Raw genomic sequence first — 14,968 nt, 5'->3', positions numbered from 1 at the left:
CTTGCAGCACAGGTGTACCAGCCCTTCCCTCTGCTGGGCCCATTGGATGACGTACATGAAAAACGCATCTCTGTTCCTTTCCTTGAAGTTAAGGTCTAGGAACACCTCCACGGGAGCTAAGGGGTGCTCCATGTTGGGGCTGGACCTGTGCACAGTCACTGGACAAGTGGGTGAGGGCTCCTGGGTGCTGTCTCCACACCACATTCTCCAGAAGGTGAAACCTCTGTCCCTTAAATCCAGCACCCGCAGTTTGCACCTCCTGTTGGGAAAGCAGGACATTAGCAGAGATTCTTTCATGTCATCATCAGGACGTTGGATAAGATGCTGTATGGACAGTGTGTCTCAGTGGTTAAGCATCTACCTATGAACCAGGAATCACAGTTCAGTCCTTGGTCAGGATACATGCCTGGGTTGCAAGCTCGATGCCCAGTATGTGAGATGTGTGTTTGTGTGTGTGCCTGAGGCCGTCAATCAATGATTCTCTCTCATTGAGGCTTCTATCTCTATCTCTCCCTTCCTCTCTGTAATCAACAAGGAAAAAAAAATGGTATTTAAAAAAGAACAACAGAACCAGGGCAGGCCAGAATGAGAATGAGCATCTGAGTTGAGGCAACAACCAGACTCTACTTCCATCATGGCCTTCACTTTGATTCTCAAGGTCAGTGTCTTCCTTGGATCCTGCTATGCTCATCTCCTCCCATCCCGATTGCTCTGCACTTCCTGTATCTTTAACTACCACTGGGAGGAGTCGGGCACATTTTGGAGGTGGCTCTGCCCAGTAGGCAGTCCTCCACTCCCCAGTGAGCTCAGCAGTGTGCCAGGGCTCCCTGAGCCTCACTGGCACCTTCAGAAAACTCAGGTCCCCCTAAGGTCCTCCACATGCCCTGACTCCCTTCGTCTCAGGGATGGCCAGGACCCTACCAGGCACCTGGAGCAGCCTTACCTGGGGCGAACCTCCTGGGCAAGCAGAACGTCAAGCCCATCCAACACAGCTTTTAAGATCTTAACCCGAGGTCGATGCTTCAATCCCCCCAGAGGGAGGACAGTGAAGGGCCAGGCTTGTGTGATCGCCTTCAGGGACTTGTAGCGTCTACTAAAGTAGGCCAAGATGAACAGCAGCGGGAAGAGCTCAGCAGGCAGGTACTCCAGAGCTGCGATGGCCAAGGCCTGGTCCCTCAGCAGGCTCTCTGCTGCCAGCTGCAGGAGTGTGGGTGGGGTCCTGATGCTCATCCTCAAGGTGCTCCTAAGGAATCCTGTGGGAAAATCCAGGGAACAAGACATCCTTATCAGGTGAAGCCTTTGAGCCCCATTCTCTGACTCCCCATTTTCACAGGAATCAACTCAGGGCCAAAGTCACTGCTTGGCAATGGTGAGAGCCTCTGCTTAGAGAGTCCCATTCCGGGCTAGGTGACCACACAGCCATAGCTCCCCTGCAGGCCCCAGGAAAAGCATCTCAGAAGCATACACATCTTTCATTCCAGTCTGCCTGGGAAGTGAGTACTGAAGGGCCTGAAAGCTGACCCCCACCTTTTTTGGGGGGAAAGTTTCAGAACAATCTAGAGAAACAAAGTTAATATTTAAAATGTCTAGAAATGAAACCACAGTTAAGATGTTTTCAATAGGGGTTGGGGGTAGAGGGACATCAGGGAATCAGCTTGGTTATACATTTATAAATAAACCAAAGCACAAATCCAAATGTTTGAAATTCAGGCAAAACTACACTTGGAGGCAAAATCAATGCATTCAATCTGTTTGTTAAAAAACAAACAAAAGAAGAAAATAAGAAAAGCTCTCTGTGCCAACGTGAGGCCAGCTTCCTTAGCTGAGGCCTATAATTACCTGATGTGATCAGGTTGACTGGGGCTCAGATCTCAGACCTGGTGAGAACCACTTCACTGACTGCAGAGAGGGAGGATTTTGAATGTCTCCTTTGGTGTCTGAGGATTTTAGACACCTTCTCGAAGGCTAACATATAATCAGAACCCTCAGTCTCCTAATGCAATTATTGCCTCTCTTCAGATTAATGAATTGAAAGTTAGGGAGGGGCAAGGTGAAAGCCTGGATCATTGATCCCTTCCATATACACTGAGGTAGAATGATGGCCCATAATTGTCATCCTTTATGTGAGACAGTGAAGATGTCATGGGTTCCTGATGTTAAATAGGAAAGAGCAAACCCAGAGAGCATGGTTGCTGGAGGTATTTGGCCACATCAGAGTTATCAGAACATTGCAGAGTTAAAACATCCTGGAAAAGATACTGGTGCCATCCCCAGGGGAACTAAGGAAATGTGTCCCGCATCAAGCTCTGTTTTATGGCAGGTGACATAGCAGATTATGAGCTCCTCAGGGAGCAAGTGGTGGGCGACTGAGGTTGCGGCTGTCCTAGACCCCAAGGCTTCTCTGAGGGAGGTGAGGTCAGGAGCAGCAAGAAAGGCAAGAGTCAGGGCTGGGCAGGGTGGCACTGAGCATTCCTAATGGGACCCTGTGAATTACCCTGGGCCATGGAAAAGATGGGGGTTTTCTTGGGAAGAAGGGAGATGGAAGGAGTCTTCTCTGGCTGAATTCTGGATTCAAAAGGAGACAAGCTGGAGGGGAGACAGTGCCATCCTAGAGGGCAAAGGGAGAGATTCCATCTTCTGTCCCACCCAGGAGAAAAAGGGTGGGTCTGCTCTGGGGAAGATGGAATTAGCTCAGCAAACTGGGTGGAGAAGCTTAAATCTAAGAATAGGAGCAGAGAAAAAAGGGGCCAGCCCTGAAAGTTTGACATTTTCAACCCAAAGGGCATTGAGGGTGGATGCTTTGGGCTCTTTGGGATCTTGGAACCAGAGACAGAAATAAGCCTGGGCCTATAGCATGTAACCCTGTCAACATCATGGCAGCTGCCACCAGCCGATGTTTATCGAAGGGAAGAGGTTCTTCCACAGAAGATCAAGTTTTTCAAATTCTTCACCAAGGACATCCTAGGTCACATGCTCCCAGGTAGCAGCCGTCTATGCTTCAAGCATCCATGTTTCCCCACCCAGTAGACGATACTCATTCCATTTTTGCTGGGTTCTGTACCTGGACAAGGCGGGCAGGATCTAAGCCTTAACTGGCACTTCTACTTTGACTGATTTCCTGGTGACATGGGTGGGCTTACCCAAGGCCATTCCCTTTCATAAAAACTCCTGGTTATATTAAAAACTCCCAGCAGACAGTTGATGACCAATAATCCCAAATGCTGTCCAACCAATCTCCCCATTTCTACATGGGGACCCAGACCGAGGTCCACTTCGGGGCCTCCTGGGGTTCCGCCTGCAACGTGGCTGAAGGCAGGTCCAGGCACTGCCTTCCGTTCAGGGCCTCAGAGGGATCACCTCAGGGTTAAAGCCACTGCCTGGCAATGGGGACAGTCTCAGTTCAGTAAGACCCTTTCTGGGCTCAGAGGCCTCAGAGCCATAGCTCTCCCCTGCAGGCCCCAGGACAAGCATCTCAGAAGCACCCACATCTTTCATTCCAGTCTGACTATGAAGTGGGTATTCAGGAGCCTAAATGCTGACCCCCAACTTATTGGGCAGAAAAGTTTCAGACCAATCTAGGAACACATACTAAATATTTAAACTGTCAAGCCGAAAATGGTTTGGGTCAGTGGATACAGCATCGGCCTACGGACTGAAAGGTCCCAGGTTCAATTCCAGTCAAGGGCATGTACCTTAGTTGCAGCCACATCCCTAGTAGGCAGTGTGCAGGAGGCAGCTAATCGATGTTTCTCTCTCATCGATGTTTCTCACTTTCTATCCCTCTCTCTTCCTGTCTGTGAAAAATCAATAAAATATATATTTTTAATAAAATAAATATTTAAACTGTCCAAAACTAAAAACCCCAATAGTTAACAGCTAAGATGTTTTCACTGGGAAGGCAAGGTGGGAGGGGTTGGGGTCAGGGAAACAGCTTGTTTAGATATTTAAAAAATAAACTGTAGCCCCGATGCAAATGGTTGGAATTCAGGAAAAGCTACACTTAAAGGCAAAATCAAAGCCATCAACCTGATAGTCTGTAAAGGAAGAGAAAAAGCCCTAGCTGGTTTGCCTCAGTGGAGACCGGTTCAGCCAATGGATTGAAGGGTCCTGAGTTTTATTTTGGTCAAAGGCACATGCCTGAGTTTTGTTCTCTATCCCCAGTAGAGGGCTTGAGGAGGCAGCTGACCAATTATTGTCTCTCATTGATGCTGTTTCTATCTCCCTCCCGCTTCCTCTCTGAAATCAATAAAATACATTTGAAGGAAGGAAGGAAGGAAGGAAGGAAGGAAGGAAGGAAGGAAGGAAGGAAGGAAGGAAGGAAGGAAGGGAGGGAGGAAGGAAGAAAGCTCTCGGTGCCAGTTCAGGTTTCGTGCCACCATGAAGCTGACTCCTTAGCTGAGGTTGGTACCTTACCTGCTGTGACTGGGTTGGCTGGAGTCAGATCTCAGACCTGGTGGAGAGCCAGGGCACTGACTGCAGAGCTGAAGGACTCTGACTCTCTCCTCTGGTGCCTGACGTTTTTAGTCACCTTCTCATAAGCTAACATCCAATCAGAATCCTTAGTCTCTATCCCTTAATCCTAACAGGATATTGCCTCTCTCCAGATTAATTGACCAAACCAGAAATCGGTTTTAGAAAAGAGAAAGTTAGGGAGGGGCATGGTGGAGGCCTGGTTCATTGATTCCTTCCACTGACACTGACTGAGGTTGACTGAAGACCCATAGTTGTCATCTTCCATGTGAGACATTTAAGGGTGTAATGGGTTCCTGCCATTAGACAGGAAAGAACACAACCTGAGAGCATGGTTGCTGGGATTTGGGGCCACAACAAAGTAATCCAGATGCATCCTCAGTTAAGACAGCCGAGAAGGCGATGGTGGCATCCCCAGGGAAAAAGAAAAGTGTCCATGCATCTAGTTGTCACTCAGGTTTTCTGTCAGGTGACACAGCAGATTATGAGCTCCACAGGGAGCGAGGAGTGGGTGATTGAGGATGTGGCTTATCTTTGAGAGGTCACAAGGCTTCAGACCACAGGGTTTCTCTGAGAAAGGCCAGGCCATGACAAGCAGTGGTCAGGGCTGAGCAGGGTAGCACTGGGACATCCTAATGGGACCCTGTGAATGACCCAGGGCCATGGAAAAGATGGGAATTATTCTTGGAAAGAAGGGAGATGGAAGGACTCTTCTCTGGCTGAATTCAGGGTCTAAAAGCGACATGCTGGAGGGGAGAAGTGCCATCCTAGAGGGCAAAGGGAGAGGATTCTATACTCTGTCCCGCCCAGGAGGAAAAGGGAGAGTCTGCTCTGGGGAAGATGGAATTAGCTCTGAAATCTGGGTGGGGAAGATTAAATGTAAGACTGATTAGTGGGAAAGTGATCCAATCAGAGAGTTAGACATTTTCTTTTTCTTTTTTAAAAAATATATTTTATTGATTTTTTTACAGAGAGGAAGGGAGAGAGATAGAGATAGAAACGTCGATGAGAGAGAGACATTGACCAGCTGCCTCCTGCACACCCCCTACCAGGGATGTGCCCACAACCAAGGTACATGCCCTTGACCGGAATCGAACTCTGGACCTTTCAGTCTGCAGACCGACGCTCTACCACTGAGCCAAACCGGTTTCGGCAAGTTAGGCATTTTCATGTTTGAGCCAGGGACAGGAATAATCGTTGGCCAATAGCAGGTAATCCCGTCATGGCAACATCATGGCACGTGCCACCAGACAACATTTATCTTAGGGTTGGGGTTCTTCCACAGAGAAATCTTCCCAGATAGCAAGTGCTGTCCCTCATTACACCGTGTCTCCAGGGCCCCATTCCTGCCCTATGGCACTCCTTCACCCTTGTCCTGGAAAAGGGCAGCACAAACCCAGGCTGCCTCCACTAGGCAGGTGGGGGTGAGGGGATAAGAAATGAACCAAAGGACTTATATGCGTACATAGGAGCATAGCACAGGACAAAGACAGTAAGGGGCTGAGGGCATTTGCCTGGGGATGAGATTGGCAAAGGAGAAATCAATGTGGGAAAAAGAAGACTTATGTAATACTTTAAACAATCAATAATTTACAAAATAAAAAAATATAAAATATCCCTATGCAGTTTATAAAATACTAAATTTTCTTTATTTTATATTTTTATTATTTTTATTCATTTCAAAAAGATGGAGAAAGTAAAGGAAACATAAATGAGAGCGAATCATTGATTGCCCCCAACCAGGGATCCAGCCCACAACCCCAGGCATATACCAAATCAGGAATGGAACCTTGACCTCCTGGTTCATAGTTCAAACTCAACCCCAGAGATATACCGGGCATGCACCTTAATCACTTTAATGGGCAGTTTATATCATTAACATTTACAGAACTCACAACAAAAATATTTTTACTCAAATAATAAAATCTACATAACAGCAGATTTTATAACCACTCAACACCATAGCAACAGAGCTGTGGTGTTGAGTGGTTATAAAATCACATCATCTGTGATTTTATAATCACATCACCTGATCTGACCAGCAGGTGGCAAACCAATCCTGAGGCATGGCTGTTTTTCCTGATAATCACCAGAGATGAATCCACTCTTTGCACTCTAACCCCACCACCACCACCCAACTCCCACCCACACCCCCACCCCAGGGCTGACTGCTTCAGCTGTTTGGGTGAAGCAGGATTGGCAGGGCCCATGCAGAAGCTGAGTCCCACTGGGCGCCCCGTGCTGGGCTCTCTTCCCTGTCCTCAGGAGGAGAGCAGGAGACTGAGGGGGAAGGATGCTGAGGGCTTCTGCTGGGAGGGAAAAGAGGAAAAACCCATTTACTGAGCTCTTACTCTATGCCAGGCCCACTGCCAAGCCCTCAACATGCACCGTCTCCTTGGATCTTACAAGCATCCACTAAGCTGGGTGAGCACCATGTCCTCATCTGACAGGGGAGCTGAGGTTCTTGCCAGAAGTCCCTCCACCCAACAGCACCCCTCCTCAGTGTGAGTCTTCATTCGGGTGCCCTTTGATTAGGGTCGCTGTGATGGGTAAATTTTATGTGTCAACTTGACTTGAGGTCGCCAACTTTTGGACCTCATGGATCACCAGTTGGCGACCACTGAGCTTGATGGCGCTAAAGGTTGACCAAGTAGCTGGTAAAGGCATTCTGGGTGGGAATGGACCAGGTTAGTTTTGATTCAGCACACGAGTAAGGAGATCTTACAGTGCAGCTGGGCTTCCTCCAATCTCTTGGGGGCCCAAGAGGAATAGAAAGAAAAAGGAAGGAAGGATTCTCTCTTCTTTGGTTTTAACTGATGGTGAACATAGGTTCCTGGTTGTCAGGGCATCAAACTCCTGGGTGTGCACCAGCTGCCCTTTATTCTCAGGCCTATGGGCTCAGACTGGGGGTTCTGCCATGGGCTCCCCTGGTTCTCAGGTCTTCAAACTTGGCCTGAGCTCTTCCATTGGCTTTGTAGGTTCTCCAGCTTGCAGAGGGCAGGCATTGGGACTGAAGGCTGGAGCCTATCCCTGTAAATCTACCTGTGTCCATGTGTCCCTGTTGGCTCTTCCGGGGAACACTACCTAATATAGCGACTGAGCACAGAGAAGAAGCTCACTCATTTGTGCAGTGTGTCTGCTCCCCTTCCTGACAGGCTGGTTTCAGAACATGCTCTCTAGTCTAGCTCCATAGAGAGGCGGGAGGTGTAATGGGCATAAGCCAACCCCCCATGGATATGACCTGCCCCACCCCTCTCGCCGTGGTCTTTTTTATGTGGTGTACAAATCCTCAGAAAAAGTGTTATGTCCCTGAATAACTGTAATATTTTGCTCAAAGGAATTTCAATGGTTTTGCTGGCCATAAGCAGGTTACTTTCTCTGCACCTGGAGGAACCCCTCTACCAGATGCCCTCAGTGTGAGTCTTCATTCGGGTGCCCTTTGGCTGGGAAGCCCAGAAGCTCAGGGCCTCTGCAGTGTGATAAGCCCTTTGGGAACTGGGGGTCATGCCTTGTCCCTGATCCTGTCCTGGCACAAGTCCTGGAACATGTGCGTCCCCCTGAGGAACCATAGGGAACACTGGCATCCAGCATCAGAGCCAGCAGAGGTCCCCTTCACTTCAGGGGTTGCTGGGCCACATAGCAAGTCCCATTGTATCCACCCACTGAGGAGCCACAAGGAGGTCAGAGATACCCAGAGAGAAGAGAAGGCCTGGAGGGAGGGATAACATGGTGCTGAGCTCTGCAGCCGAACCACATCCCAGCAGTTCCCGGTTCTGACAATGAGCCCTCCCCACCTTTTTTTTTTTTCCCTCTCCATCAGTCACTGCAGGGTCCTGAGGTGTAAAGTGGGGAGACAGGTGAGTACATGAGGGAAGACCAGACGGTGGACTTTGAAATTGTCTTTATTTCTGATCATTCCTTTTCCACCATCCACCCCAAGATTCACTCCCACACCTGCACCTCAGCCACGAAACCCCTCCCCCCCTCCACAAGCAAATCCAATTCATGTCTCTGATTCTAGGACCTTGCCCCCTGAAGTCCCATGAACTCCCCAACAGTTGACCTTATCATTGCAGACCCACGCTGGGTCCCTTCCTTTCCCCATTCACAGTGAGCATGAACCTGAAATGTGGGTGTCCCCTGCATAATGCACCCCGGTTCTAGATTAGAGCTTCCAAGGGCCCAGAACAAAGCTTTTGCTGAGGGTTCCCACTGAACAGGGTCATTACCGGGCAGAGCACAGCTACAAGTCATGAAAACTCCACGTCATAAATTTTACTAATGTCACACATAATTACAGTACTTGTTGACAAGAAAGAAAGTCCTGTTCTGTCCTAACTCCCTCAGGATCCCCGTCAGCTCAGCCTGGACCAGGGCCAGTCTCCCTTGGTTGACAGTCCCCCACTGGGTCGTGTAACACTCCAGGGGGACGGGGTACAGCTCCACCTCTAAATTGCAGAGCCCGGCTGTATGGCGCACCAGCTCCCCCACCATGGCCGCGGAGAGGTTGTTCTTAGAGATGGTGAACTTCCTGAGCTGGTGGCAGCGGCTCAGGATAGGCAGGATGGCCTCAACTTGGGAGTCCACCATGGCACAGTTATCCAGGCGCAGCTCCTGGAGGGTGGGTGCCACGGCCTCCAGCAGAGCTCGGAGGGGGTCAGGACTAAAATCAGCGAGGCTGGCAGAATACAGACATAGGGACTTTAGCTGCCTGAGGTCCGGGCACTGGAACAGGTGTGTGAGGTCTGAATGCAATAGCTGCCAGCAATTTGTTATGGATAGTTTGTCCAAAGGGGTCTGCAGGCACCTGGGGAGAGACAGAGTAGTTAGTTCCTGAGGATGGGGGCATCTGGTAGAGGGGTTCCTCCAGGGGCAGAAGATGAATTTGTCCAAGCCCAGGGTTGTCCTGACAATCTCATGAAGGGAAACACCCAGGACGCCCAGTCTCCTTTTAGGCTGGGTCAAGTTCACCACATCTTCAGAGCTTTTGTTCCTCAGCTGCCAAGCACAGCTCAGCACTCTGGAGGGTGCCTGGACGTATAGAAAACCCTGGGAATGTGCTGAGAGTGCCTGACCATGTCCAGCCCTGCACCTTATGATTGGGAGACAAAACCAAGAGTGCTTTCAACCCAGGCTTCCTTCTGACCACTGCTTGTCTCTAGGCACTGGACATCTGGGCCACATGAGGCTCGCTCATGTAATACATAAAGAACAAACATGGCACTAACTGGAATGACTCAGTGGATACAGTGTTGGCCTTTGGATTGACATGTCTGAGCTTTGATTATCACTCAAGCACATTCTCCTCATTTGCAGGCTAAATCCCTGGCCCTGATTGGGGCATGAAGAGAGGGCAACCAATCCATGGTTCACTCTCACAATAGATGTTTCTCTCTCTCTTCTCCTCCCTTCCACTCTCTAAAAATCAATGGGAAAAAATATCCTCAGGTAAGGATGTAAGAGAGCGATAGAGCAGACTTGGGCAAGATCCTGCGGCAACCTCTGGGAAGGCCACTCTGCAGAGGTGACTTCCATTCCTACATCACTGCAGCCATCTCTCACTCTGCAATCCTTTCCACTCCCGCTCTTTTGCTGCGGAATCATGTCTTTCCTTTCTCTAATGACTTCCTGGGTGGTGCCCAGGGCCACCTCTGACAGCTGGGGAATCTGAGACAGGCTCACTTGTATTCACATGGCTGGAGGGCACAGAGTTTATGTCTGGAAATATTCCATCCAATGTGGCTTCTCATCCTTGCTCCCCTCTTCCTAAGGCCTCATCACTTAGACATCTGTCCCAAAGGAAGAAGTCACACACCCAGGGTCGCTGGGTCCCTGATTGAGCCAGTTCTGTTACCCATCCTGACAGGCAGATTTTAAAACATGTTCCTTTAGGTGCTCACAGGAAGCCACCCTCCAAAGCACCTAATAACACCATTCTCTTCACATTCAGGGACTGTGTCCACTGTTACACAGCTCACCTGAGCATCTGGTCCAGACGGCCTTGGAGGAAGGAGGGGGAATCCATGTTGAGCTCCCTGAGGTGCTGCAGCCTGAGCATCTGAGAGAGGAATTGGGAAAAGGATTGCTGCTCCTCCTCCTGCAGGTCCTTGTCCCACTCATCGTCCTCCCACTCCTCTTCTTCCTGCTCCTCCTCCTCCTCCTCCACCTCTTCATTCAACATGTGGATGTGGGAGAGAGATAGTTTCTGCAGGTTCCTCATCTGCCCCAGGTAAAGAGCAAATGTCCCCAGGGTGGGCAGGTACCAGGTGCACTTCAGTTCCACCTCCTGGATGCAGTCCAGCTGCACCACATCCAGGACCTTCCTCACCCTGTAGAAGGGCACCGCAGCAATCCTCAGCGTCTTGCAGCACAGGTGTACCAGCCCTTCCCTCTGCTGGGCCCATTGGATGACGTACATGAGAAACTCTTCCCTGTCCCCTTCACTGAAGTTAAGGTCTAGGAACACCTCCACGGGAGCTAAGGGGTGCTCCATGTTGGGGCTGGATCTGTGCACAGTCACTGGTCCTGTTGGTGAGTGCTTCTGGGTGCTGTCTCCACACCACATTCTCCAGAAGTCTGCACCCAGGTTCCTTAATTCCAGCACCCGCAGTTTGCATCTCCTGTGGGGAAAGCGGGCCATTATTGGAGATTCTCTCAGGTCAGCAGGGCATTGGCTTTATGGACAGTGTTCTCAGTAGTTGAGCACCTCACTATGAACCAGAAGGTCATGATTTGCCTCCCAATCAGAACATATTCCTGGCTTATAGGAGGAATGCCAGTGTGGAGGAGAGCTTTGGAGGGAGGCAGCTGATCAATGATTCACTCTCATCATTGGTGTTTCTATCTCTTTCTCTCTGAAATCAATTAAAAACTATTAAAAAAGAAAGAAAGAAAGAAAGAAAGAAAGAAAGAAAGAAAGAAAGAAAGAAAGAAAGAAAGAAAGGGAAGGGAAGGGAAGGGAAGGGAAGGGAAGGGAAGGGAAGAGAAGAGAAGAGAAGGGAAGAGAAGAGAAGAGAAGAGAAGAGAAGAGAAGAAGAAGAGAAAAGAAAAGAAAAGAAAAGAAAAGAAAAGAAAGAAAAGAAAGAAAAGAAAAGAAAGAGACCGAAACTGGTTTTGCCCAGTGGATGGACTGTCAGCATGTGGACTGAAGGGTCCCGGGTTCGATTCAGGTTAAGGGCATGTACCTTGGCTGTGGGCACATCCCCAGTAGGGGGTATGCAAGAGGCAGCTGATCGATGACTCTCATTGATGTTTCTAACTATCTCTCTCCCTTCCTCTCTGTAAAAAATCAATAACATATATATTTTTAAAAAATTGAAAAAAATAAATAAAAAGAACAGAATGAGGGCAGGGAAGAATGAGACTGAGCATATGAGTTGAGGCAACTATCAGACTCCACCCCAACCATGAGCTTCTACTTTGAACCCCAAGGTCAGCTTCTCCCTTACCCTCCTCTCCCTTCTGTTTTGCTTTGCTCATCTCCATCCACCCCTCCTGGTCTGCACTTCCCGTACCTGTGACTACCACTGGGAAGAGGCAAGGAACGTTTTGCAGGTGCCTCTGTCCAATAGGCAGTTCTTCACTCCCCACTGAGCTCAGCAGTGTGCCAGGGCTCCCTACCCTCACTGGCAACATCAGAAACCTCGGGTTCCCCTTAGGCCCTCCTACACGCCCTGATGCCCGCTGTCTCCAGGATGCCCAGGACCCTACCAGGCATCTGGAGCAGCCTTACCTGGGGCGAACCTCCGGGGCAAGCACAACGTCAACCCCATCCAACACGGCTTTGAAGACCTCATCCAGTGACAGGTCTGGCAGACAGCCCAGAGGGAGGACAGTGAAGGGCCAGGCTTGTGCCATCGCCTTCAGGACCTGGTGGCATCTACTATGGTAGGCCTGGATGAACAGAGGCGGGAAGAGCTCAGCGGGCAGGTACTCCAGAGCTGCGATGGCCAAGGCCTGGTCCCTCAGCAGGCTCTCTGCTGCCAGCTGCAGGAGTGTGGGTGGGCTCCTGATGCTCATCCTCAAGGTGCTCCAAAGGAATCCTGTGGAAAAGTCCAGGGAACAAGGCGTCCTTGTCAGGCCAAGCCTTTGAGCCCCATCCTCTGACTCCCCATTTTCACAGGAATCAACTCAGGGCCAAAGCCACTGCCTGGCAATGATGTGAGCCTCTGCTTAGAGTCCCATTCTGGGCTAGGTGACCTCAGAGCCATAGCTCCCCTGCAGGCCCCAGGACAAGCATCTCAGAAGCACCCACATCTCTCATTCCAGTCTGCCTGGGAAGTGGGTGCAAAGGGCCTGAAAGCTGACCCCCACTTTTTGGGGGGGAAATTTTTAGACCACACTAGGGATACAAGCTGAATATTTAAAATTTCCAGAAATAAAACCAGTTACGATATTTTCATTCTGGGCATGTGGTGGGGTTAGGGAATCAGCTTGGTTACACATTTATAAATAAACCAAAGCACAAATCCAAATGTTTGAAATTTAGGCAAAACTACACTAAGAGGCAAAATCAATGACTTCAATCTGTTTTTCTGTAAAAAGAAAAAGAAAAAAAAGGGGGGATGTGGGAAGCCAAAACCAGTTTGGCTCAGTGGATAGAGTGTCAGCCTTCGGACTGAAAGGTCCTGGGTTCTATTCCGGTCAAGGGCGTGTACATCCCCAGTGGAGGGTGTGCAGGAGGCAGTTGACTGATGTTTCTCTCACATCGATGTTTCTAACTATCTATCTATCTCCCTTCCTCTCTGTAAAAAATCAACAAAAATTTAAAAAAAGGAGGGGGGGCGGGGGAGGCAGGAGACTCTCTGTTCCATGTCAGGCTTCCTGCCACCATGAGGCTGGTTGTCTTACCTGAAGGTGGTAACATACCTGCTATGACCAAGTTGGCTGGGGCTCAGATCTCAGACCTGGTAAGAACCACTTCACTGACTGCAGAGATGGAGGATTCTGAATGTCTCCTCTGGTGCCTGGTGTTTAGACACTTTCTCAAAGGCTAACATCCAATCAGAACCCTCAGTTTCCAACCTTTAATCCAAATGCGATTATTGCCTCTCTTCTGATTAATGGATTGAGAGAAAGTTAGGGAGGGCAGGGTGAAGGCCTGGCTCATTGATCCCTTCCACAGACACTGACTGAGGTTGACTGATGGCCCATAGTTGTCATCCTGGGTGTGAGACAGTGAAGGTGTCATGGGTTCCTGATGTCAAATAGGAAAGAGCAAAACCTGAAAGCATGGTTGCTGGGGGTCTTTGGGCACATCAAAGTTATCAGAACATTGCAGAGTTAAAACACCCTTGAGAAGACACTGGTGTCATCCCCAGGAGAACAAAGGAAATGTGTCCAGGCATCAAGTTCCATTTTATGGCAGGTGACATAGCAGATCATGAGCTCCTCAGGGAGCAAGTGGTGGGCGACTGAGGTTATGGCTGTCCTAGACCCCAAGGCTTCTCTGAGGGAGGTGAGGTCAGGAGCAGCAAGAAAGGCAGGAGTCAGGGCTGGGCAGGGTGGCACTGAGCATTCCTAATGGGACCCTGTGAATTACCCTGGGCCATGGAAAAGATAGGGGTTTTCTTGGGAAGAAGGGAGATGGAAGGAGTCTTCTCTGGCTGAATTCTGGATTCAAAAGGAGGGGCGCTCGCGGGCGCCACGGCAGCGTCCGCGGCCAGCTCTGTCCCCACGGTCGCTCTTCGGAAGCCCTTGCTGCACGGCGGGCTCCCCTCCTCTGAGTGCCCTGATACCCGGGTCTTCCTGTACGTCTCACCGCCCCTTGCTCCTTGACGCTCTAAAATTATAAAAATAATAAAAATAACAAAAGGAGACAAGTTGGAGGGGAGGCAGTGCCATCCTAGAGGGCAAAGGGAGAGATTCCATCTTCTGTCCCACCCAGGAGGAAAAGGGTAGATCTGCTCTGGGGAAGATGGGATTAGCTCAGCAAACTGGATGGAGAAACTTAAATCTAAGAATGGGAGCAGAGAGAGCAGGGGGAAGCCCTGGGAGTTAGACATTTCCAAGCCCAATCACATGCTTTGTGATTTTGGAGCCAGGGACAGAAATAAACAGAGGCCAATAGAATGTATCCCTGCCAACAGCATGGCAGCTGCCACTGGGTGATGTTTATCAAAGGGAAGAGGTTCTTCCCCAGAGAACCCTTCTTGGATACCAAGTGCCTTCCTCCTCTACACTGTGTCTCCCTTGGCCCCATTCCTGCCCTCATGAGACCACTTCACTTCCCCACACCACCAATGATCTCCCTTATGACCACCACTCCCCTAAGTCCCCACTTCAGTAGGCCTGTTCCCTAATATCCCCGTTCTGTATTCTCTGACATCCTGTGGTGTGCAGAACCAGAGGCACTGTGAGGCCAGGCAGCAATCATGGGTCATTAGACATCTGCAAATGAACAGGTGGCCCTTGGCGGTGTGAGGAGGAACTCCCATTGCTGCCACATGGAGTTCCTGGCCTCCACAGCCTTCCTCTAGGCTCCCATCCTTCTCCTGTC

General features: G+C 49.8%; 1 pseudogene; it reads right to left on the bottom strand.

Moving 5' to 3' along the window:
* Positions 1-8,720: 8,720 nt before the first annotated feature.
* LOC118721885 lies at positions 8,721-13,336 on the bottom strand (annotated as a pseudogene).
* Between the last annotated feature and the right edge of the window lie 1,632 nt (positions 13,337-14,968).

Source organism: Pipistrellus kuhlii, unplaced genomic scaffold (genome assembly GCF_014108245.1).
Source record: "Pipistrellus kuhlii isolate mPipKuh1 unplaced genomic scaffold, mPipKuh1.p scaffold_m20_p_185, whole genome shotgun sequence".
In the NCBI taxonomy this organism is placed as follows: domain Eukaryota; kingdom Metazoa; phylum Chordata; class Mammalia; order Chiroptera; family Vespertilionidae; genus Pipistrellus; species Pipistrellus kuhlii.
Note: the sequence above shows the minus strand (reverse complement) of the source record. Positions and strands in the feature narration are given on the sequence as shown.